The 24,102-nt window shown below is 27.5% G+C and overlaps 1 protein-coding gene across 2 annotated transcripts in view; it reads left to right on the top strand.

The window, feature by feature from the left end:
* Window positions 1–5,182: 5,182 nt before the first annotated feature.
* Window positions 5,183–24,102, top strand: part of LOC129964163 (uncharacterized) — a 49,165-nt gene continuing 30,245 nt past the window's right edge. The window contains exon 1 of one of the 2 annotated variants that reach the window (XM_056078891.1): window positions 5,183–5,311. The gene's annotated coding sequence lies outside the window, so the exon portion shown is untranslated. Of the gene's footprint in view, window positions 5,312–11,938; window positions 12,248–24,102 lie in introns of those variants that run through there. The other variant, XM_056078875.1, reaches the window with a different exon arrangement.

Below are 24,102 nucleotides of genomic sequence, written 5' to 3'. Positions count from 1 at the left end.
TACTGAACTTTCGCAAAGTTCAATTTTAGAAATAATCTCGGTCAATAAGAGTTAAATTCTCTTTTAGAAGATGTTAGAGTGAAGAAAAGATGACAAGCATCATGAAATCTACTAGAGTGTTTGTTTTTCCTTACATATAAATTCTTCGAATTAAAGATATACTAACCGCTTTTGGCGATCAGCATTAATAGTTTTTATTTAGTTATATCAACCAACTCTGATGAACTATTTGGTATTACTATCAAAAAAGGTATTATTTTAAATAACAATCGTAAAATCTGATTAGACAGATATGGTTGCAAACTGATGTAACCTGTTAATTTTTTTATTTTGCTGTATCTCTCAAAATAAAGAACTATGAGGAACAGGTAAATATTGATGAGGTATATATAGACATCATGAAATAAAAATTAAATGAATAAAAAAATTAATGAGTGGTTTTTAAATAAAATAAAAATGGGCAAAATAACTACAGTAATTAGACTGGGGTTTTTGGTCGGGTTTCCACAATCTTATAGAGAAAGTACAATGAAGTATTATTTTTGAGATATCTCTTAAAAATAGAAGCGGATTAGGAAATAGGCTACAAATTATCATGTATCTTGGATCATAAGCTTTCATATAAAACAAATATTGATGAATTCGGTACAGTGGTTGGAGCTGGAATTCTCTGTCGTGGAATTTTTCATAGAAAATGCACAAAGACTTTTTTAATGCCACTCGAACCGAAAAGTGGTAGGAAAAGCGATCATAGATGATAATATATCTGTTGTTGTTTCTTCTAATGGTACTTCTCATAAACAAGCCTGCTGATAAAGACAGCGATTTTAAACCGAGAGCGCGTCTCTTATTTTTCAATAGCGCCATCTAGGGCCAAGAGTATCTTAGCTACTCATGCGCCACAACCCTTTTTATAGGGAGAACTTCATTCATGCATTTCATTCACTCATCCACAGATCGTAATTTAGATCTGAATCAAAGAACTATCACCTCTAATCCAGTACCCCCAGAGGTTATTGTCCATGGCCGCGACAGTTTTATACGTGCGCCAGCCACCACACACACACATGGAGAGTTTTTGACCTGCGTGGTTCGAACTCGGGCTATCCCGGCCTTGATAATGTATCTAGAGTGCATAAAGTTTCATTTAAAACAAAAAAATTGCGAAATCGGATCAATGGTTAATAACTGATGCTTTCGTTTTATTAATTATTCATATGATGGATTTATATAAAAAACTAATTTAAATTTTTGAGAATTACATGAAATTAGTTTGCGTGTATTTGTTCTTTGAGTCAGAAAAATTTGCTCTAGAAAAAGAATTCTCTTATAAAATATTTAAAAAGTAAAAAAAAATCATTGAAATATGTTATGTCTCATTCCTACTATCATGTTAGTAGAATGCTAACAATTGTTTCGTAAGATTAATACTATAACAATATTATACATTTCGTGATATCAATAATTAAAATGCTTTAATGAAAAAATTTTTAATATTTATTTTTTGAAGAACAATAAACTTTTGGGCTTAAAGCAACTAGCAATTTTTTTCTGATGCGAAACTAAAATTATTGTTATAATTTTACAGCTGCATGAAAATTAGAATAATACATAAAATGTTGTAATCATAGTACATAAAATGCTATATTCTTAATCATATTTAAAAAAGATTTATGAGTATCAATTTTTAATTATAAATGGAAGGTTTTTTCGTATTTTATGAATGAAATTAATACGGGGAAGTTATTATAATAATAAGTTAATTATAATAATATAATTTTTTAAAAAATTCAATGAATTTTGCTTTTAAAGTACAGTTTTGAGCATTATAACAATAAAATTAAAAAATATAAGATTTAAATAGCCTAATAAATACTTATACTTCAATACACAAAAAGTATTTCACAATTTTATTGCATTTAAATGAATTTTACAATTTTTTTTTTTTTTTTACCAATAAATCAAGAATTGATTAAGAAGTGAGACGGATTTTTGAAAGAAAGCAGTTACAAAATTATGACTATAATAAGATATTCAACATTTGAATTAATTATTTATATGTTTTGTAAGTTTATTATACCATTAAATGAAATGTAATCAAAAAGTCTTTGACAAAACTCTACTAATTTTCCAAGCCACCTACGTTGAAACTGAATGCTTTAGAAGGAGCAAATGTTTATTTTCTCTCTGTGTTTTCTTTAGTATCACAACTGACATTCGAAATAGCAAATACATAATTCTTCACCCTCTGAATTTGCTATACCAAGAGTGTTTGCCAAGATATCTAAAGATTTTATATTTTTAGAAACTGTTCTGGAAACAAAGCAGTTTATAGCCCTCTACAGCAAGATAAGTTTACTTTTAAAAATGTAGAAACCGTATAGTTGTTTATCTACGTAATTTGCACTCTTTGCTGAAATTATCATGGAAATAGTACTCATACAAAAATATATTTAAAGAAGAGTGAAAATTCTTTAAGATTAATATGCAATAATTGCCGGCCTGCGCGTTAAATGGTATCTACAACAATTTTTTTTCCCCGTTGGTAGAACAGTGAATAAATTTCGTTTATAATGAATGCAGATTTCAGGGTACCTCGAAATTTTCATATGCAATTTTACATACACGAAGAAATACGCTTAATTTATTACTATTTATTTGTTTGCTAATTTAAAATAATCGTTTATTTAGACATCCGATTTGGCTTCCATCATGTTTGCGATAACCTGCATGAAAAAATTTAAAAAATTATGGTAGCAATTATTTACAAGGAGTTGCTATATTATTATTGGGAACTATTATGCAACTTTAATATTTTACTGATTTCAGCCGCCCTCAATGATTAAACAGTAAGTAAGTATCGAAGTAATTGGCACTCTAAAACATAATTTTTTAGAATGAAGAATTTTTAAAAATTAGGAATAAATTTAGCAATAAAAACATTAAAAACTCAAAATATTAATTTTAAATAAATAGATATTATGTTACTAAATTTGAATCTTGAAAATAAAAATAATAATATCTTTTTTTTCACAAGTTTTGAAATATGAGTCTAATATTTCAAATTAATGATCTCAGCACATGTTTCCAAACTTACTATTTAAGTAATTTACTCACTTTTTAAGTAAAGCAAAACAGAAAATTTTCTTTCAATGAAATAACTAATTTGAGAAGTCATCTAAAATTTCATACTTACCGTGATCCACCAGGGAAATTTTTTTCTCTAATTTAAATTATCTCGAAGATAATGACCAGAAAAAATTGAAAATATTATGAAAGTAGACTTTTATCAGTAGAGATAAAACTGCCTTCAGAATCTGTAAGAAAGAAAATGTTTGGATGGAATCGAGAATCTCATAATCCTGTGCTATAACTTTTTGGGATTAACGATCACAGTTTTAAACTATATGGTTTTAAATAACACATGGAAAACTCTTTAACTTTTATAATTTATGTTTACTCTGAAAAACCTCAAGAAACTTTAATACTCCCCCTAGACAAGATATTTTTTTTTTTCAAAAATGGATTCAAATAAAAAATTCTATAAAGAGATAAATGGAGATGAGGTTTAAAACAGGAATTGAAATGAGAAAGAACACTTTAAAGTTATCATCTCCAGCTTTAATTTACATTTAAAAAAATACTTTGCTAAAGCCACTGTTTTTCTTACTGTACATTTAACAGTTATTTTTTTATTAAAAAATTACCATAATGTGAATTTATGAAACAAGTGGTAATCAGTAAAAGATAGAAATGAAATCTTTAACTAAAAGTTATCCCTCTGTCTATATGAAAATACTTTCACAATCCCCGCTTTTCTACCATTCTGCTGTTGTTTCAATTCGAAAAATATACATTAATATAAATGAACATCTTAGATTGCCGCACACAACCACAAGTCGAAGGTTTTACAAACGGTAATTAAGTGGCAAAATAAAACTTAAGAAATATTGAAAGCTATTACATTCACAAAAAACAGTGGGAAATTTTCAACTGACTTTATTCGATAACCCCGTGGCATTAAACATTAAGTTTGTTATATTTTCCAGCTTTCATCAGCATTGTTTTATGAATATACATTGCAAATGCACCATTTTAGTTTAAATGAATTTAATGAAGAAAATTACTATTAAATTTTAATTAAATAATAATTAATAAAAAATTATTAAATTTTAATCTCAAAAAGAGGTAGATGAGGTTTATGTTTTTTTAATACAAGGTGCCAAAGAGATGTGTAACGGATTATCTGAATACAAATTTAAAAGTATGTTCTTGATTCATATTATTGATCTGTTGATAAAAGATGCTGAAATTTCTAATACAGAACGAAAACATGAATAAAATTTTGAAAAGATTTCATTGATTTCTATTTCATTGAGATATTTGTTTCAAGAGCATATCTTCGGCCTTAAATGGAGTTATTGTTTTCATGTTTAAGGCTGGAGGGAATTATACACGTTAAACGAATTTTTTTCGGAGTGAAAGAGATGAAATGTCAAACGATTTTAAAGGTGGGAATAATAAAATAAAAAATTACTGAAATTTCATTTCTAGAGTTATTTTTGAAGGATTAAATTTTTTAACGTAATTATATTTGAATTAAATTATTATTATAAAGTTATTACTATATTAAAGAAAAAGTTCTTCTGTTTAATAAATTAAAAATGCAAATTTTGTTTTCTATATACACAATCTTTCTAAAACTGCTATTTTATTTCCTATTTTCTTAAGGTTTAATTTAATTTATTTTTGTTTAATGATTGAAATTTCTTGTCATTTATTAACTTACAAACTGTACGTAATTACGCAATTATTTTATTTTTTTACTTAATTGGGAATCTTAAATTGGTAAATAAATCATTAACGATGAATTTTGGCAGCATGCGCTCTCGATCTTATGATCCGTAATCCGGCATCTACCTTATGACGAAAATCAGAACTTAAAATAGGTTCGTCCAATAATATAACCTTGATCTTTGCACAAAAGCACTGATGTTTAAGCCTCTAGGAAATAAAAGAACAATCAGCGTGAGAAACAACAATCAATTGACTTTCTGAACACTGGCAACGTTGTTCGGCAGCTCCCTGTGAGAGGCGAGCTCTATTCTCACACTCATCAAATAACGAGGAATTAAAACAAATGATGCGAACTAATTCATTCATCTTTCATTTTAATTGTATGGCTTATCGATTTAGTTTTCTGAGAAATCTGCAGCAGTTGAAAGGATAGAAGAGAATGACTGTTTCGAATAAGACTAGTCAAAGATATTTATGATATTGTGACAGTAAATATTAGAAAAAATTCCATAATGTGAGTAAACAATGTTTTTATTTATCTATATTATATTTATTTACATTAGTTTACGTTATATATCTATATTTTAGAAGATAGCGGTGGTTTTGTGGTAAGGTTTAAATTTCGGTATCAGAAAAGCACAGAATCGAGTCTGATTCGATTAAAGATAATCGTATATAAAACATGATGTATGTTAAAGCGTCGTTTGTCGTTGTGTTGATATGGTGCAGAAATCTGAATAGAAGAACGCTGATTAAGTGTATCATTTATGCTATCTAACTACGGTTAGAATTACAAAGTCCGTTCCCAAAAAGCTTTCGATAATTTCAAATTTGGACTCTAAATTTAAAAAAATTAACTTATATTCTAGATGTTTGTATTCTTTTTAGCATACCAAAAAGAATTTCGGATTTCTCTATTTTAATTCAGTTAATGATTTAAATCAAATGATGAAAATTAGTCAAAACTAGTGGATAAAATAATTGTTAATGAAATTTATTCTTTTATCTAAAAAAAATGAAAAATATTGACTGGAAAGCTTATCAAACTTTTTTATTAAATGAAAATGAAGAAGTGAAATTTCATTAATTATAATAACATATATAAGAATTTTCAATCATTTACTTTATCTTACAGAACTTTCAAAATTAAAGACAAAATAAAAGAAAAGAATTAATTTCTCGCATGCAGGAGATTTTAATGAATTTTAGGAACGAATTTAAAATTAAATTTAAGAATTGACTTAAAGACAGTTTGGGAAACATTTGTAAATATGAATGGATTAGTTAAAGTTACAATATGTAGATGATGTTTTCTTTGCTTTCCAAAAATTATTGCATTGAAAAGATAATGTTTTATTAAGGAACAAAAATGTAAAGTTACCATTTTAGGGGCGGAGGGTCTCTTGGACCTAAATTTAACAAAGGGGGTGACAGAAAAAAATGAATTTGGGAATTCGATTTTAAACTTAAAGATGAACATTTTTTGAGAAAGGTAACTTATATTATGTATAAAGATAACTTTTACTATAGCCTATACAATTGTGATCGAATTAAAAAATTAAGTATAATTATTATAAGTATCTAATCATTCTCAAGTATAAGTATAATCATTTCCTTAACTATCCTATTTAAAAAAAAAAACTTTTGCTGAAAGCTACTGAAAGAATGGAATAATGGAATTAAATGGAATAGAAACTGCCTAAAAAGTAGAATTTGTACACGAAATTTAAAAAAAATAACCAAAATTGTTAATTATTTTCCAGAAAAATGATAATGTGGAATGCTTGAATGAATGAATTTGTTATGAAGAAAAAACTGAAACTTGCTGCTTCTTATTAAGACAAATGTATGTATTTGAGCATTATAAACCAAAAATAATCATTGCATAAGCTCTCCTGTGAGCCAACTTTTATTTTTTTTAAACATAATTATTTTCTAGGTCATGCTGCAAGCATTTTTAAATTATTGCTATTATCCAAAACGATAACAACGATTTCAAATGAATTTAAAACAATCGAACTTGTATAGAATAAAATATTTGTGCATTGAAATTGGTTTTCATTTCTAAAACCAGGACATTGGGGAAGGAATTGTTCCGAGCTAGTTGTAAGAAATACAGTAATGGATCACTTCAGGGGCATATTTACTGCACTTCCTCTAGAATTATGAAGAAAATTTACAAAATTACAAAGTTACCAAACATTATTTTTTTCTTAAAAAGTAATAATATTAATTCAAATATATTTTGTTTATAGAGCTCCTCGGCATTGAGTGTTCTGATGAAAGTCACTGATTATATTAATAAATATCGATGGTTCTAGATTTCAAATAGTAAAATATCAGCAAAAGATTAAAAAACTTGAATTTGAGAGAAGAAATTCTAACCATCTCCTGTTACTCAGAAAGAAGAGATTTCTCTTTGCGATGCAAATGTGGAATATGAGGATCCTTTTCTTGCAGATGATGACACTCCTCTAGTTTTTCGCTTGACTCGAAATTGAAGGGCACTCGTTACTACGTTTCATTTTTTCTGTTTAACTGAAATCGGAGAGGATACTAGTCGAGACAGTTGAGCAAAAAGGATTGAGTGCAGGGATGTTTATTATGCAATATTTGAAAGGACATTTATCTTGTAATAATTGATTGCTATGTAGTGCAAGGTTTAACAAAAAAGCATTTATTTCATTTTAATAGGGCACAGTCTTGCAAGACAAAGATGAAACCCCATTTCGCCAATAGTAATAAAAAAATTTCGCAAATAGTCGTGCAAAGATTCCAAATGAATATGCGGAAACACAAACACATTCTTATTCACTAACACACAACTACAGAAATATAGCAAAGTTATAGCATCAAAAGTTACCATTTTTGTTGATTAAGTGCTCGCTCTCGGATCTCTGCTCGCTCTGTATTAAAGATAACTTATTTCTCTCTCAAGTCTAAAAGCAGATGAGTCTGCCATTTTGAGGAAAGCAATCTCTATAATAAATATTAACTAACTATTTAATTAGTTATAGTGGCAATTTTTCGTGCAGATGCTTGATAAATTGAGACTCAAGAAGACTCAAAATCTATCGGACGTACATCCTAGTGTTACATCAACGGGGAGTCTATAACATTGAGTATAGGGAAGAACTACAATTTTACGTCTGTGGATTTATATTGTAAAAATTCACCCCTGTAGTTACTAAGCCTCAACTTTTCCCCAGTTCACACTTTTAAGATATAGTGACAAAGTATTTTCCATGCGTCTCTCGATTATTAGGATATTCATTTCTCGTTTAGAAATAACGTATGCTCAACACAGAAATCTCCGAATACTCCGATAGATAAATATGCTCATACAATAGGGCAGAAATGAGTGGATGAGGAGGGAGAGAGAAGGGAGGGAATCGATGCTATTTGAGAACAACACCTTTAAACTTCAACAAATTAAATAAAATTATCATAAATGTTTGTGATTATTATAATTTTTCATGATCATGAAATAATCATGTTTTGGTAGCAAGATATGAGGAAACAGTATGGTATGGGATATATATATGTCGGGCGATAGTTTTAAAAAGCACTCATGAAGGGATCCGAAATATAATGTCGTGGATTTTGTTATCCATTAAATACAGTAAATTTAAAAAAAAAAGTCATATTTATGTATCGAGAGCACTATTCTCAGATCAAAAAGAGCCCATCAGTTTTTGACAGAACCCATATCAATTTTTGTTCGACTTGTTCCAAGCAATAACAAGAAGGTTAAAAACTGGCCCTGCAAATAGATAAATGCAATCATTTTTTTTTCTGAAATATTTTTGTTTAAAAATATCATGGTGAAAATTTCTTTGATCGGAAAGCAGAGAAAAGTTGAAAAGTTTAAGACCCACTCAAAAGATCTTCAGAAGAAAGAATATGAAAGTGATTAATCTTCTGGTAAAATATGGGAGTAATAATTTGCTTCTGATTTTCAGCTTTGGTTTTGAAACATGTTACATGTCTAAGGTGGTTTTTCTTCGTAAACTAATTATTATTCTATTGTTTAAGCTCTTTTATAAATATTGATACAAAAGTGCGTAATATTGATACAAAAGTGCGATGGAATTTGTATTGATGATATGATTCTGTACATTTGATATTCCCATGCCAACTTCCAACGATCAGATATGAAGCTTCAGAGTAAGATCATAAACATAACATTTTATTATGCAGTAATAAAAAACAATTATTTAATTTTTATTTCTGAAACAATTGGCTGTAAGGAAAAGAAGAAAGAGTCATTGGTACTAGTTTTGCTATTGATAATTACTTAGTGATAAAAAAAGAACTCTCGAAGACTTAATTAAAGACTGAAAATAGCAAGAATATTTCATGTCCAAGCTTTAATTGTTTATTCTAATGTTTTTTATTTTCTCGAATACAAATTGATTTTAGAAATAAAAAAAAGCTTATGTATAATAGTTGTCATATAAAATTATTATCACATATTACAAAAAGAAAATTCCATTAACTTCTCAAAAATTAATTATTTAAATCATCTCCTTTAACTCTTGTCTCTGAGGACTTGGTGGTTTTCGTAGCACTTTCCCTATACAACGAAAGCCTTATTATATAAATAATTTAACTTTAGTTTTTTCGCTTGCAAACAGAAGAGCTTAAATAAATATCTCATTGTGATACATTTCGAAAATTTAAAAATTTGAATAGAAAACATTTCTAGATTCTTATCTATTAATTAACAACAAAAATTGTCGTCACTACAGTGCAGTCATGGAAAGCAGGAAGTATGGACATCTGCAGAACTCTTTGAATCTACGGCTCTTTTGCCGCCTCTTTTTCTCTGAAGCACATAGTAGTTCGGAGAGGCGAAGTTTCTCACTAAATGACATCTGTCCGACCCCAATGACCTTGAAACACATCCTTTAATCCCGGCAGAATTTCCCGATCATATTTACTTTTTTTTTTATTTATTTAAGAATTTCCCGTTTAAGCATGGGAAAGCAATCTAATAAAATAGGCCAATTAGATCGATTTAAGGCGCTTCATGTTAACAAAATCTTAGGAAATTAACTTAGAAAATCAGCAGTTATCTAAATAATTGATATACATCAATAATTGCGACATACAATTATGCAAAATAATCCCAAAATAAACAATAATTGGGCCAGCTTTTTGGAAAACTTCCTTTGAGGTTGAATAAATTAAATTAATTTAATTATTAGTTTAAGATCCATCTGTTCCTTGCTTGAATCAACGATCAAGTTTCTTGATAAACTATGTTTCTGAAAAATTTCTGGTGATAAAATTATTGTATATCGAATGCATTACATGCGAATCTGAAGCAGTGATTATGCCAGGGAAAATGATCATCAAGAAGAAATTAAATTTACTTTCTTCGTCATATTTTACAGAAGTATTGAGCATTTTATTTTCGAGTCGCCACTCTTTAAGATTAGCTTCTGAAATGACACCAAGGCTTTGGCCTAGTCCCTGTGGTACTGATCTGGATGTTGTATATGCCAAGCTCAAAACATTACATTGGCTAAATACGCACACTAGCGCCAAGCGATTTTTTTAAAGAAATGTATGCTTATTTTAGGCTTCTCAATGTAAAAATGAACAAATAAAACATCAAAATTAGCTTTTTCCTTTTTCTTTTAAGAAAATTTTCAATCTGCGATTACACTAAAATTGAACAAAGAACAGAGTTTTAAGCAAGCCTCATTTTATTTTTTAAGCAAAATTTACTGCTTGCATGGATAAAAACTTCAAATCATGAAAAGAATTTTTAAATAACAATTTTCTAGTTTCCTCAAACTTGATTAGCAAATATTTGCTGAAAGTAAACATCTTAATTTTTAATTAAATTTTCTTCCAAGTTTACATATTGATTTCCTCTTAACACATATAATTAGGTAACGATATTTTATTTATCGAAATATTCAAAGGAAAGAGATACAACTCATCTTCCAATAATTTAATATTGACAAACACTGTTTCAAATTCAATTTGAAATATATTCATTTATGTGAACATTTGATCGGTTGAAAAATTTCAAGCACCAGCTCTAGGAACAAATTTGAAATAAACATTTGTTAAATTGTAGTTCTGAGACTTCCGTTATATTTAACTAACAGAGCCTCCACTTATTGTTAAAAAAACCCAGATCTTCGATTTCAACATAGAGTATATCTCTTCGACGAGAAATGTGTCAATCTGTCAACATAACTATGCTGAAAAATCAGTCTTTTCTCAATTTTCGTAAATATATGATTGAATAAATGAATTATATTTGACAGTAACTTATTAAAAACTCTTTCTGCAACGTATTATACACATCGAGGCAGAGGCATACAGGAGTAAGGACTTCTTAAATTTAATCAAAGGAGGCCTCATGGAAACAAAATATAAGCACACTTATTCATTTTTTAAATTACAAACGAAAAAAGACAGCGAAAAATAATACCATACTCTAGTACTTGTTAAGGCATTGATGCTGCGCATCATATATAACTGCAAAGCCTCTGATGATGCAAAAAAATTATACTAATTTTCTGGCGCCATTAATTCTCGCTACTCCACTATTCTCTCACACAAAAAAAGCACATTTCTTATTGACATCGGAGGCCATATGAGTTCTTATCTCGCTCATTCCATTAGTCCCAGCAGCAATAAATGATTTAGATTTTCGCAATGCATTTGAATAATCATTTTTCTCCATCAAAATGTGTGGAAGTCCAACTATTTAGGACCAACTTTAGGATGTGCGGAGCTGAACTGGAAACTCAAAATCAGTTATTAATGACTAAATATGCATTCTACTCAATCGATTTGGGAAAGAGGAAATTGTATTGTCAATTTACAGCTTTTTTATGTGAGTCCAACAGTTACTTAAAACATTTAAAGCACAAAAATAAATCAATACGCACAAAAAGTAATGAGCATCATAAGGCGAGGTCCTGTAACTCCTCCGCCTCGACTTTTCAACGAAAGAGTGCGAAACCTTTTGGCATCGCGTGTCTTCTTCCGTACGACTAAAAAAGAAAACAGAAAGAAAATAAAACGACAGCAGAACAAAAAAAGAAGGAACAAATTTCAAACACTCCAGTCGCGGCGATCTGACAGGCCCTATACGGGGGTGGAGGAGGGGGGAGTGTAGCACCCGCAGATGGCTCGCTATCGCGCGTCTTGGGTTGCCTTCATTAAAAAGAGGAAGATTTTCCCGAGTTTCCTTTTCTGCTTTTTTTTATTATTTATTTCTTTCTCGCGGGCGCTAGACAGTGGTCGGATTGTGCGGTGGGACGCACAATAGGGGTGGGTGCGGTTCGGCCGACCCCACCCAACCATTCGGACGACCCTGTCGCACACACACATGTCGGGGTAGAAGTCAGTTCGAGAAGTAATCGGCCCGCCGCAAGAAGTCGAATCCTTCCTTCCCTTCGTTCGCTTCGAACGCAAGCAGGTAGGTTCGAATTTTTTTCCGTTTGCACGCGCTACGAAATCGTTAGGGTGTTGACATTTATTAGATATTCAGAAAATTAAGTGGTTAAGTAGGTGTAGTATTTTCCACCTTTTTGCGTATGCCATTATGCAAAAATAAGTGGGCAATAGAGTATGGCAAACGGCAAAAGCATTGGATCTCAGTCTTTCTTTTTTTCTAGGATCCAAAGTCAAGTTCTCTTCAAATGATTTTAGACTGTTTCTGTGTTCTTAGTCAGAAAAAACTGAATTTCAAATAATTGATATCCATATTCTTTTATGTTTAATATTAATTTTTAGGATATAATTTATTTTATTTTAAAAGAATATCGAAAATATAATTTAGAAGATAGAAATTTAATATTGGAAAAAGAATTGGTTTTAGGAGATACTTTTTTTTTTTTTTTAATATTAGCAGGTCTTTATAGTTCCAGTTGGAACATCCTCCATTATTTGAGAATCATTGAAATAATATGAAAGGCCATTTTTTATTCGAGCCAATTTTGCCGGCAGTCATTATGATAAATGTGGACTATTTTTGTATAAGGATAAAATTTATATTAAAAATAAGAAAAAGATTCGTAATTCTTGCTTTTAGTTTTCTGTTCATACAAATGTAGCAAAAAAGTTTTTATTTAATTATTTGATATCCATTATTTAACTATTTGTCAAAAATAAACATTTTTTTAAAAAAAAGATTTATATTATGAAACCGTACTCACTTATTTACTTTTCCGTCCTCCCAGTTGATGACTACGAAACTGTAGTCATCAACTCTTTCCCTCAAATAACCGGTGGGATGAGTCCGGAATAAATTTTCCCATCACGTTATAGATGCTGCTTACTAGCAAAAATTGTTCATGTTTCAAAAATTGTTCATGTTTTAAAAATTGTTCATGCTATTTACAGCGACTTTTTAAAACTTTTCAATGTAAGTAATTATTTCCATATTATCGAACAAGCTTAGATGCGAAACTAAAATATCAATTAAAATAAAAAAAGGAAGATATATTTTGTGTTTTAATGTCCTCCGAATATTCAGAATGTTATTAAGTATATACTAAGCACTTCTAATGGGCAATAAAAAAATCCTTTTGCTGACTTTAATTTATTAGTAGCTTAACATGTAAAATAATCGAGTAAATGTGAAAGTTATCTTTTGCAGTATATTGTTTATATCATTGAGTATTTGAAAATATAAAGCTTGCAAGTGGCAAAAGAATGCTTCAACAAGTAATGTAACTCTACCAATACTAATAATTCTTAATCCTTATGACAACTATCTGTTTATCTTGTTTAAGAATGAATAAATAAATAAATAAAAATAAAATAATTTTTTTTAATATCCTTAGTTTTATTTTATTTTCTATCTAAATAGAAAGCATCTGTTTTGAGAATATATTAATACACTAATTCAACTAAGAATTCATTAGAACATTATATATAGTTTCATTTAAGAAATAAACAAATTTGATGAACGTGCACAACGACGAAGAGATTAATGTAACTTGAACAAACCCTTGCAAAATTAATTTATTTGAAATTTTTACTGTTATTTTTTAATCAAAATTTAAATTTCTTAAACTTATATTTTGAAAGCTAAACTCATTTGCATAATTTAAGGCAGTAAACGAAGCTGTAATGATCCACTGTATTCTAAAATGCACTATAGACATTCATTTTTTTTTTTTTTTTTTGCAAACCTGAAATACTTTCTCATTTATTGCATATTTGTAATTTGGTTGGATTTTGAATTAATATTTTGCAAATAATTTTTTTTATTCTTTTACTGAGCACCTCGTCTGGTATTTGCCAATTCCAAAAATAATAAAATTTGGAAAAGAAATTCAAGTAATTCAATAACTGAGACAAAAGTTACAGTTTCTGTGTAATCTGGTATGCAAAATTAGTACTGATTTATGATCTATATAATAAATAAATAAAATATACAAAATTCAACATAAAAAATTATAAAATTAAATTAAAAGCGAACCTATTCGGCAGTAAACTGAAATGTTTATTTGGTTTGTAAAAGGGAATATAATAGACTGAAAAATGAGTTGTTTCATCCTCTATATTATCCTAAAGCATACTGATTAAAAGTGGAGTGAAAAAACACTGCGAATTTATTTATTTGTTTGTTTTTCCAATATCAGTTTTAAAAAAAGTAAATTACAAAAAAAGAAACAAAAAACTTTGCAGTTTGAAATATTTTATTAACATCTTCCATTATGAATAATTGCTGAATTTTGTTCACATTTATATTTAAGTAATGTTTCATTAGCCTATTTCAGTCCCTTACACGCGCGTACTGCTGTTGTGAAATCAGTTTTCATGCATAAAAAGGATCGTAGAACTTTTTTATAGAAAAAAAAAATCGCTACTAGAAGAAATTAAAGACATGTAATAAAGTATTTAAATTTTCGAGGTTAACGCAGTAAGTGGAATGTTTAAGTAATTGAGTTTAAGTGAAAGCCACTTATGTTTTTCTTGATTGATGCTTCTACAGTCATTAAGATTACTACTGTTTACCTTGACCTTAGAAACATGTAAAAAAATAATAGACTAGAAGTCAATAGTTGATTTTTTTTCTGTTATTGACAATTCTGAATTGACAGTCATTTGTTGAATTAATGAACTTAATGTTTCTATCATTCATTATTCATCAAATATCTTTTTTAAACTATCATGAACATTACGACGTAGTTTCTAATCTGTCCGATTTCTAACTACGTCCGATTTCAAAATGCACCATACTCATGAAGTTTTTAGTTATTGAACCGATATAAAATATTCCAAAAAGATAGACGATTAATTTAAAAAAATTATTTGGGATCTCAGTTTTTATTTTAAAAATTTAACGCATAACTTTTAATAATAATAATATTAAAGAAAAAAGACATAAAAAAACTAACTTACATTGTCATAATGTCTTAAATTAAGAAAACGAACAATTTTTTTAATTAATTTTCTAAGATGCTATTTCAATTATAGTTTCCCAAAGATATCCTATTGCTACTACATTTAATTTGATTTGGCTTCCTTTATTAAAAACTTGTCAATAAAATAATAATAAAAAAAATCTTTAAATCGCAGGTCGCAGTCTCGAAAGGAGTTAGACAAACTTGGGATCTGAATCTTTTCCCAGATTTTTCAACATCTATTTGCTAAGCAATAAACTCTTATCCTGATCTCCCGTAAGAATTCATGAACTAGCCATCTTAAATTGATTTCCATTTTTATTTTCATGAACAATTATTTCATTTTCTTATTTATTGTACAATTTAAGACCAAAAAGTTTAATTAGACACATTTAAGGGCTAGTGTGATTTCAAGCTCTTGAACCAAATGAAATTCGCGCATCAAAAGATCAAATTATTTATATCTTTCTTCACTTAGCACTCACTTTCCTGAGCATTCAAAATTTGCTAAATACTAAAATGATGTCTCAAATGCATGAAGTACACCCAAAAATTTCATCCATGATCTCAGAATAAAGAACTTGCTCTACAGGTCACACTGAGAAAATAAATAAATAAATAATGCCCTTTTACAGGCCCTTGAGACAGCAATTAAAAGTATTTTTATCCTCATAGGTGTCACGAATTTACAGATGCTTTTTTATTAACTGCATTCCTAATTTGCTTCTTCCTTTCAGATTGTTGGTTTCATTTACGAGAACATTTTTCAACATTACGAACGATTGCCGCGGAATTTTCAACCGCTTTCCAAACTGCTTATTAGTGTCAAAAACTTTTCCGCTTTTCTTCATCTTAAAGAGCACGTGTCACTTTAAAAAGAAGGAAGCGGAATTCTGATGACAAGTTTCAAATATCTGATCAAATATTCTCAAAAATATGACAAATCGGTGTTTAAGATTTTAAAAATTAAGAATCATGTTAGGTATTATTTAAAATCCATATTTTATAATCTGTTTACGGAATCTTAACTAAAATTCCTTTTAATTAGACAGTTTATGTTTTTTAAAGCTCAGGGAAAAAAAAACCTTTTACGTAATTTACTTGATTTATTGTATAATCCTCAAGCATTCAATATCTATGAAATATCAAAAAAGTCAAAAAAAAAAAAAGATTAAAAACTATTATTCTAATGGGAAGGCCGATTGTGGACGACATCGACAATGAGAAAACATTATCAGTTTCATTATTGAATACACAATGCTTAGATATTAAAAGATATTTTTTTATGCATTGATATGAACCAATTAGTAAAAATCTCCATTCACTTTTTTTTTCTTCATATTCTTAAAAAATAATTTCCTTATTACAAAGACAATGTCTGATTCGAAGCTTCTGAAATGTCAATAAAAACTCGAATTATCCCAAAATTCGTATTGGCAATTTCAGTTAAATGTTAAAATCTTTATAAACAGGTGTATGAGAAAAGAAAGCAACTATTATTAAGCTAAAAAAAAGGGGGGGGGGGAGGAAAAATAAGTTTTTGATATATAACAGTATTCTTAAGTAATGCATAATTAAAAAATAAGCATAAATAAATAGAGATAATGATAATCATTTTAACAATTTTAGTTTTAAAAATAATATGTATAAATAAACAGTTGAAGTATTTCAAATACAACAATGCATTTAAATAAAACTGTCTATTTAATTTACTTGTTTTCAATAGATATCCTATTACTCTGTAGATTAGTATCAGCAATTAATTAAGCATATAATTTTTATTATGTAATATATTATTGCGCCAAGAAACAATAAATATCCTGTTGGCATACAGGATTTGCTTGGGAAACGAAATTTAAAAAATCCAAAATATGGTTCAGAGAAATATTTAGATAAAATGTATTTCACTTATGCTCAAAATTTACACAAAAATGTTTTTTGAAAATTATTTTCGAAATTTCTTTCTATTGTATTGAATGTACTATGTTCCTTTATTCCGTACTGAAAGACCATGTAAAATTTAGACTTCATAATTTTTTCAATACATTTATTGACTTCAATAAAATAAAATACTATTGATTACGTCATTTAAATCCTTTTGAAAGTAAAACTAAAACTAAAACTTATGATGATTAGAAAAATTTATATTAATAATTATTTGCGATACCGCATAAATTATAAAATATATTCCGTGAAGTACATAAAATTTCAATGCTGAATGATTAAATTTTTTGTACTAATATTTAAAAAAAAAACATTTTTGGTTTCAGCAAAAAAATTTTTTGTATCAATTGCAGTTTAATCACTTTCGCTTCAATTTACAGTTCAAATTTTACAGTAACTGACAAAAAATTAGAGAGGCATAATATTATGATCAGACTGCCTTAAGGCTTCTAAAAAATAGTGTGAATATATGATTATCAAAATTTGAAACTTTAAAATATTTTGTTGAAGAAACTATTAAAAGTTTTAGTTACATAAAATATTTAATTGAAAATTTTAGCGAGCGTGAATCCCAGTGAATCCACTGACCGGAAAGGCAGCCAGAATTAAAAATATATTTACTGTCTCACCTAAGACTTTTGCGTCGACATGGCTTTCAACAATTTGATTTGATATGTTATAAATTTAATCTTTGCAACAAATATTTTTCATGTTAAGTGTACTTCAAATTTTTCTCACAAATGCTGAAAAAAATGTTTTAATGAAGTTTTTTCGTAATTTTTGAATACTTAATTTTTCATTAGTAGAAAACATGATGAATAGCGTCGAGTTTATTAACTAATAGGGCAATAAGATTTCTGTACAGATGCAAAAATTTATTTTACTAGCAAAGGAATAATACAAAAATAAATATTAAAAAAATTACAAATTTTATATTTTACTAAGAGTTATCCCCAAAAAATTTGACTCATAGATGAATCGAATCATAAATACCCTTATATTATGCTAACTACAAATACAAAGAATCAGGGAAAAAATCGAATTAATAATGAGCTAGAGAAGATCCATTGTTATTACCTTTTTGTGTCAGTTTTTTTAATAATAAATTTGGCGTCATTTATTAGTGTAATAATATTTTAAAAAATGATTTGTAAAAATAGAAACTTGAAATTAAAAATGAGGATTTTCTTTTAACACAAACAAATTTTATGAAAACGAATATAGATATTTTGAGTCCGAATTCATTAAAGACTTTACACGCGCCACTCCATTTAGACTGAAAGCTGTGATTCCGTATTCCAATTTATAAACTAAAAATTTTACTGCGATTTCAAATGCATAGATAAATGAAATAACAAAAGGCAATTTAAATGAAATAATAATTCTCAAGAAGAAATTAAGTACATGCATTTATTTCTGTCAATTTGATTAGATATTACCTCTCTAAATAACTATTATTGGATTAAGGATCTATTCAGATTAAAGCACTTGCTATTTGCACTAGATATCTGAAACATCCCGAAATTCATATGGAATAGGGACATTGTTGGATTTCCAATTAAACAGCTACCTTCTGGCAGCTCGATTGAAAGCGACCGCAAGAGGTCGATTAAAAAATTATTATTGACATGGTTTCCAAATGAATAAATTTGTAAAAATATATATATATATAAATGTTCAGATATTATAAAATATCATGAAATTTTTTTATAAGTCTAATTAGTCAGATTACTATTTATTTCTCTATGCTCGCTATACTGTCACAGTATTTGTAAACAATGAGTATCTGCTTAAATTATATTGCGTGAAAACATGATCCATGATGCCACGCAATCATGGGTCTTGATAAGGAAATATTTTTAAAAAAAAATACTAAAATTAAAAGTTAATCTAAAATAAATATTTAAAATGTTGCTTAGGTTGAAAATATGTTAAAATGTGAAACTAAGTAGATGAATTTATTAAAAGAAATGTCAGTTTAGTTATATTAACGTCCCGTTGTAAAGCAACACAAGGGCTATTTTGGGACGGACTTCGTAATTTTGAACCGCTGTCAGATGACGAGGACGACACCTGAGCTGGCATCCCACTCTCCAAACCGCACCAAAAAGAAAGGCCAGATAATTCTAATAATCAAGGGTCCCAAAACTTCTAATTCCACTATTGAGGGACCCATATTGAGAAGATACTGCTTAAAATTGTGCTTCATGGATAAGTTTAGATGAATCATTTGCTGTAGCTTGCCATCTAGGTGTACCGTATAGCATAAAAGTTGGATACTCAGATTTGTATATATGCACTAAGCCCATTTTTTGCGCATTTGTCTAGGATATACTGCAATGTTTTGTTACATAGGTCGTCTACATTAACTATTCAGTAAAATTTAAACCAAGTCTAGAATTATTGACTAACCTAGAATTACGGACGCGATAATGGTATGAGAGACTTAATACACGAATATAGTAATACAAGCTCAATCTTAGTTTCATGCGCCGCATATATGTATTCAGTAAATAACTCATGAAAAGTCCGTTCAAATTTGTAAATTCGTCATCTTATTAGCTTATTAAGATAATCATAAAGCTTTAAAAAATGTCTTCTACATTGATATGATTTAAACTGAAATTAAACCAAATTTTAATAAATAAAGTAGAAAACATTTATAAAAAATACTGATTACATTTTATTACCCTTTTAGCTCTAATTTAAATAGTCATGTAAAACAGCGACTCTGAAATCTCTGTCCCCTTTTGTATAACCCTCCTCTTTATTTCATAAACTGGAACTGAAAAATCCTATCATATATAGAGTCAGAAGCTGATTATAGAATCGAGATTTATGAATTAATTATAAATATGATATCGCTATCTGATTTACTTTATAAATCTACTTATAAACTAATTGATTTTTATTAAAATAAGAATTTATAAATAACAAAGAATGCTATAAAATAATATTTTAAAAATTATAAGATATTACTACGTTAAAATTTTTCAATGATTATCAGCTCTGGAATCTTAAGACTATTTTTGTTAACTTGTAGTTATATATAGATTCTACGATTTACACACTGTTTTTGTAATTATTTTTACAAAAATTAAATTTTTATCCCTTATAGTGGCAAGATTGCTTTTTTGAAGAAAAGCAAAAAAAAAAAAAAAAAAAAAAAATGTATATAGCTAGCTTATTTTATATTATATATATATTTTTTTTATATTTTATATATTTTTTTTAATATTTTATATATTTTTTTATATTTTATATATATTTTTTATATTTTATATATATTTTTTATATTTTATATATATTTTTTATATTTTATATTTTTATATTTTATATATATTTTTATTTTATAGTGGTAGTATATTTTTATAAAGTTGTATGTATGGTATACTATACAAAATGAACATAAGGGTTAATTAAGTAAGTAATTATATTTATAAAATATTTTTTTAATTAAGTAAGGAAAAAAAGATTCTTTAATACACTTCTTTTTGAGAAACATCACAGGTTTCAGAACTAACATGGTAAATCAAGACTGTTGATCTAGCAACATATATTTAAATAAAAAATACTAATTCCTTTGTAATTTAATTTCAAGTAGTTTTCATTTGATTTTCAAGATACAAATAAAGAAGTAAATTTTTTTGAAGATATTCATTGAATGTGGATTACAGTTTACGAACTCCTAATACTTGTGATATCACTATTAACATTTTTTTAACTTCTATTTTTAAATCATGCAATTTTCTAAATATATAAAAAAAACAAGTGACATTTTGCGGATTTTGAATTTTTCAAATATAGATGAATGAATATTACATATCATTCTTCTTTCAGTAAAATTTTCATCGAAATTGTACTTTTTGAGGTTCTAATTTCAGTGTTATTTATATTCTCATCTGTATTTTCTTTCTGGGGCAATTTTATTTATAAACATTTAAATTTTGAATTCAAAATTATTCGCCTTATAAACAGAAAGCAATATTGTTTTCCGTTTAATTTCAACCCGCTCCCTCACCTTGTAGTAGCTTCTAATCCTTTTTAAGTTTTGTACTTATTTGAAAAATATTATGATTTGTGCCTTTTTCTTCAAAAAAAACAAAGAATCGCCGTTATATTCTTTTTAAAATAGGAATGAACACTCTCATAATGAATCCATATGCCATTGCAAACATAATTAATTATAAAAAAATCATTTAAAAATATTTTTTAAATGAGAAATTGCTGCATTTTATTTTATTGAATAGATGGAACTTGTAATTAAGTTGATTCTGACAAAATGAAAAATAATCAATTAAACTATTGTTGGTTTTAATTTTTGAAAGAAACAGAAAAGCTTAAATAAATCGGTGTACAGGAATTTCTTTAAGTGTAACGCCAAAATATTGATAGAAGAATAATTTCCCTAAAAGGAAGTTTTCCCCATTTATTAATGAAAAAAGAATGAAGTATTAACTGTAGAATAGATACATCTATTTCAATATAAACACAAGAACACTAAAATTTGAATAAAAATTCATTTTTACCCGTGTAGACGAACATTATCAAAATAGAGCTCCATTTTCGAATTGTTCTAGAGATAATTAACTTGTTCTTAACATTTGCAGAATATATTATATTTCATGAATCGTTTTTAGCAATTTCAACTACTAAATAATGTTGCCATTCATAATTTAGTGAAGTAAAACAAGTAAATAAAATAATTGCAATAATTCTTTCGTTTATAACGATTTATTTATTCATTTTATTTTCATACGCATCATAATTTAATAAATAAATTCTTTTGCAATCGCACATTCAATTTGAAAGTCTTTTTTTTTTTTTCAATGGCGTATTTAATTTTCACAACATAAATAAAAAATAAAATCGTTTGTAATTGCGGATTTAACTGATGAATGAATAATTATATCGTTTGGAATATCATCATTAATTTGCTTGATGTCAAATAAATAATAGAGCCATTTACATGCATTCATATCGAAAATGACGAGTGAAATGTGAAGAAAGATCCTATATGTAAAGAAAAGAACAAAGTAGCAGATAAAATAACACAATTTTTTTTAAACTCATAACATTTATTTCTCCAACCCATTTTGGGAAGAATAACAGTTAAGTGGGCGAACAGTGAATTGCATTCAATGAGTTCTTATCTTGTTGATCCGCCAATCATAAAATTGTTCTTTTATTCCAAAACTAATGATCGAAAAGCTACTTATTCTATCTTAAACTTCGGAGGGGAAGAGGGTATAACAGTTTTTATCGTTTAAAAAGAAGAAATACAAAATGGTTAAATGCCACTTGATCTATTCAGAGTAATTTTACAGTTCAAACCGAGAGGGGAGGGCTGTTTAATATCTCTTTTTTATATACTATTAATTATTTTGAAAGAATGAATCATTTTATTCAAACATATATTATTTTAAATTAATAAATCATTTGATTCGACCAAAATAAATTATCTTAAATTATAAATATATTCTTTAGTATTTTTAAAGTTGGGGTAGTACAATTTTATTTCTTGATGTAATTCTCTATTCACTTTCTTAAAGTACTACTAGAAAGAGAATATCTTATATAAATGGGAGTTCCCGATAATAATATAGTACATTAATCATCTCAGAATTATGAACTAATCTATTAGTGTTAGTTAAATTTTGATTCCAAATGTGAAACCACCATCTGGCTGCGAATTTGAGAAGAAATTAATTCCAAAATTCTAAGATAATTATAATCATGAATTATGAAGCATATTAAAAAATTCTAACTATATTGAATTTTTTTTCTTACACATCCTTTATATTTAACTATTTTCATCAAATTATTATAATCTGAACGGAGATTTTAATACTGTAATAATTTATACAGTAATCTTTACAGTAATTTAATACAGTAATCTTTATTTTGTACCGCTGTCATTGCAAACAATTTATTATAATAACAACTTTTATTTTCAAATACGTCTTTTATCAATGAATTTTTTTTTCTGGCTTTGGCGGAAATTTATGAGCATTCAGCGGCGGAATTCCACTGAATGCTACTAGGTAGTTCGGCAGTTGTCTGTGACATCTAGTTGAGATATGAATACAAGCAGGTCGATCAAAAAACTTTATTTTCTTAGTTTCAAAGAAATGAGGTTGTAAAAAATACAAATTTTATAAATGATAAAATATCGGGAAAATATTAACATTTTATCAAGTATAATTAATTGTTCATGTTCCTATGTGTTTTCGTATAGCATTTAGTTATAAAAATATTTTAAAACCAAATATCTGCTTCAATAATATTGCTTATAAACTTAGAAGCTGAACTTAGAGGTATAATAAATAAATAAAATATATACAGATTCAATTTTATTAACTTTAGTTAATAAAATTGAAAAAATTACTATTAAATAATTTCTCGTTGAACAAATTATATCGAAAATTGTACTGTTTTCAAAATTTAAATAATCGTATAGAAATTTTTCATATCTGATTACAATTTTTAAATCACATTACACTGTTAATAATCTTGTGTGTAGTTTTAGAATGTATTCCCACACGACGTGTTTTCGATCTGCAAAGGAAAGAGTGATCTTTCTAAAGTTCATAGATTAAAGTTCATTTATTATTTCTGGCTCTATGGTCAGCACAAAGAATGAATCATCCATGTAGAAACAAATTATTCAAAGAGAATTTCTGGATTTAAAGGTAATTTTGCAGGTCATTGACCTCTTCATAGCATCATCTACATTTCTAGGAAATTTTAAGTTTTTTGTGACCATACAATAGTCTTGTGATGAATTAATGTGCACTGAAGCACGAATAAAAATAATTATTATGAGAAATATTTATAATAGCTAAAGAAAGATAAATCAAGATTAAATACCATGACGAGAATATATTTAAGAAAAATAACTTTAAATATACCAATGATAAATTTTAAAAATATAAAAAATTAGTTTTTATATTTTTATGTTATTAAATGAAGT

This window comes from Argiope bruennichi, chromosome 1, assembly GCF_947563725.1.
Source record: "Argiope bruennichi chromosome 1, qqArgBrue1.1, whole genome shotgun sequence".
NCBI classification, from domain to species: Eukaryota; Metazoa; Arthropoda; class Arachnida; order Araneae; family Araneidae; genus Argiope; species Argiope bruennichi.
This window is presented reverse-complemented; position numbering and strand designations above follow the sequence as displayed.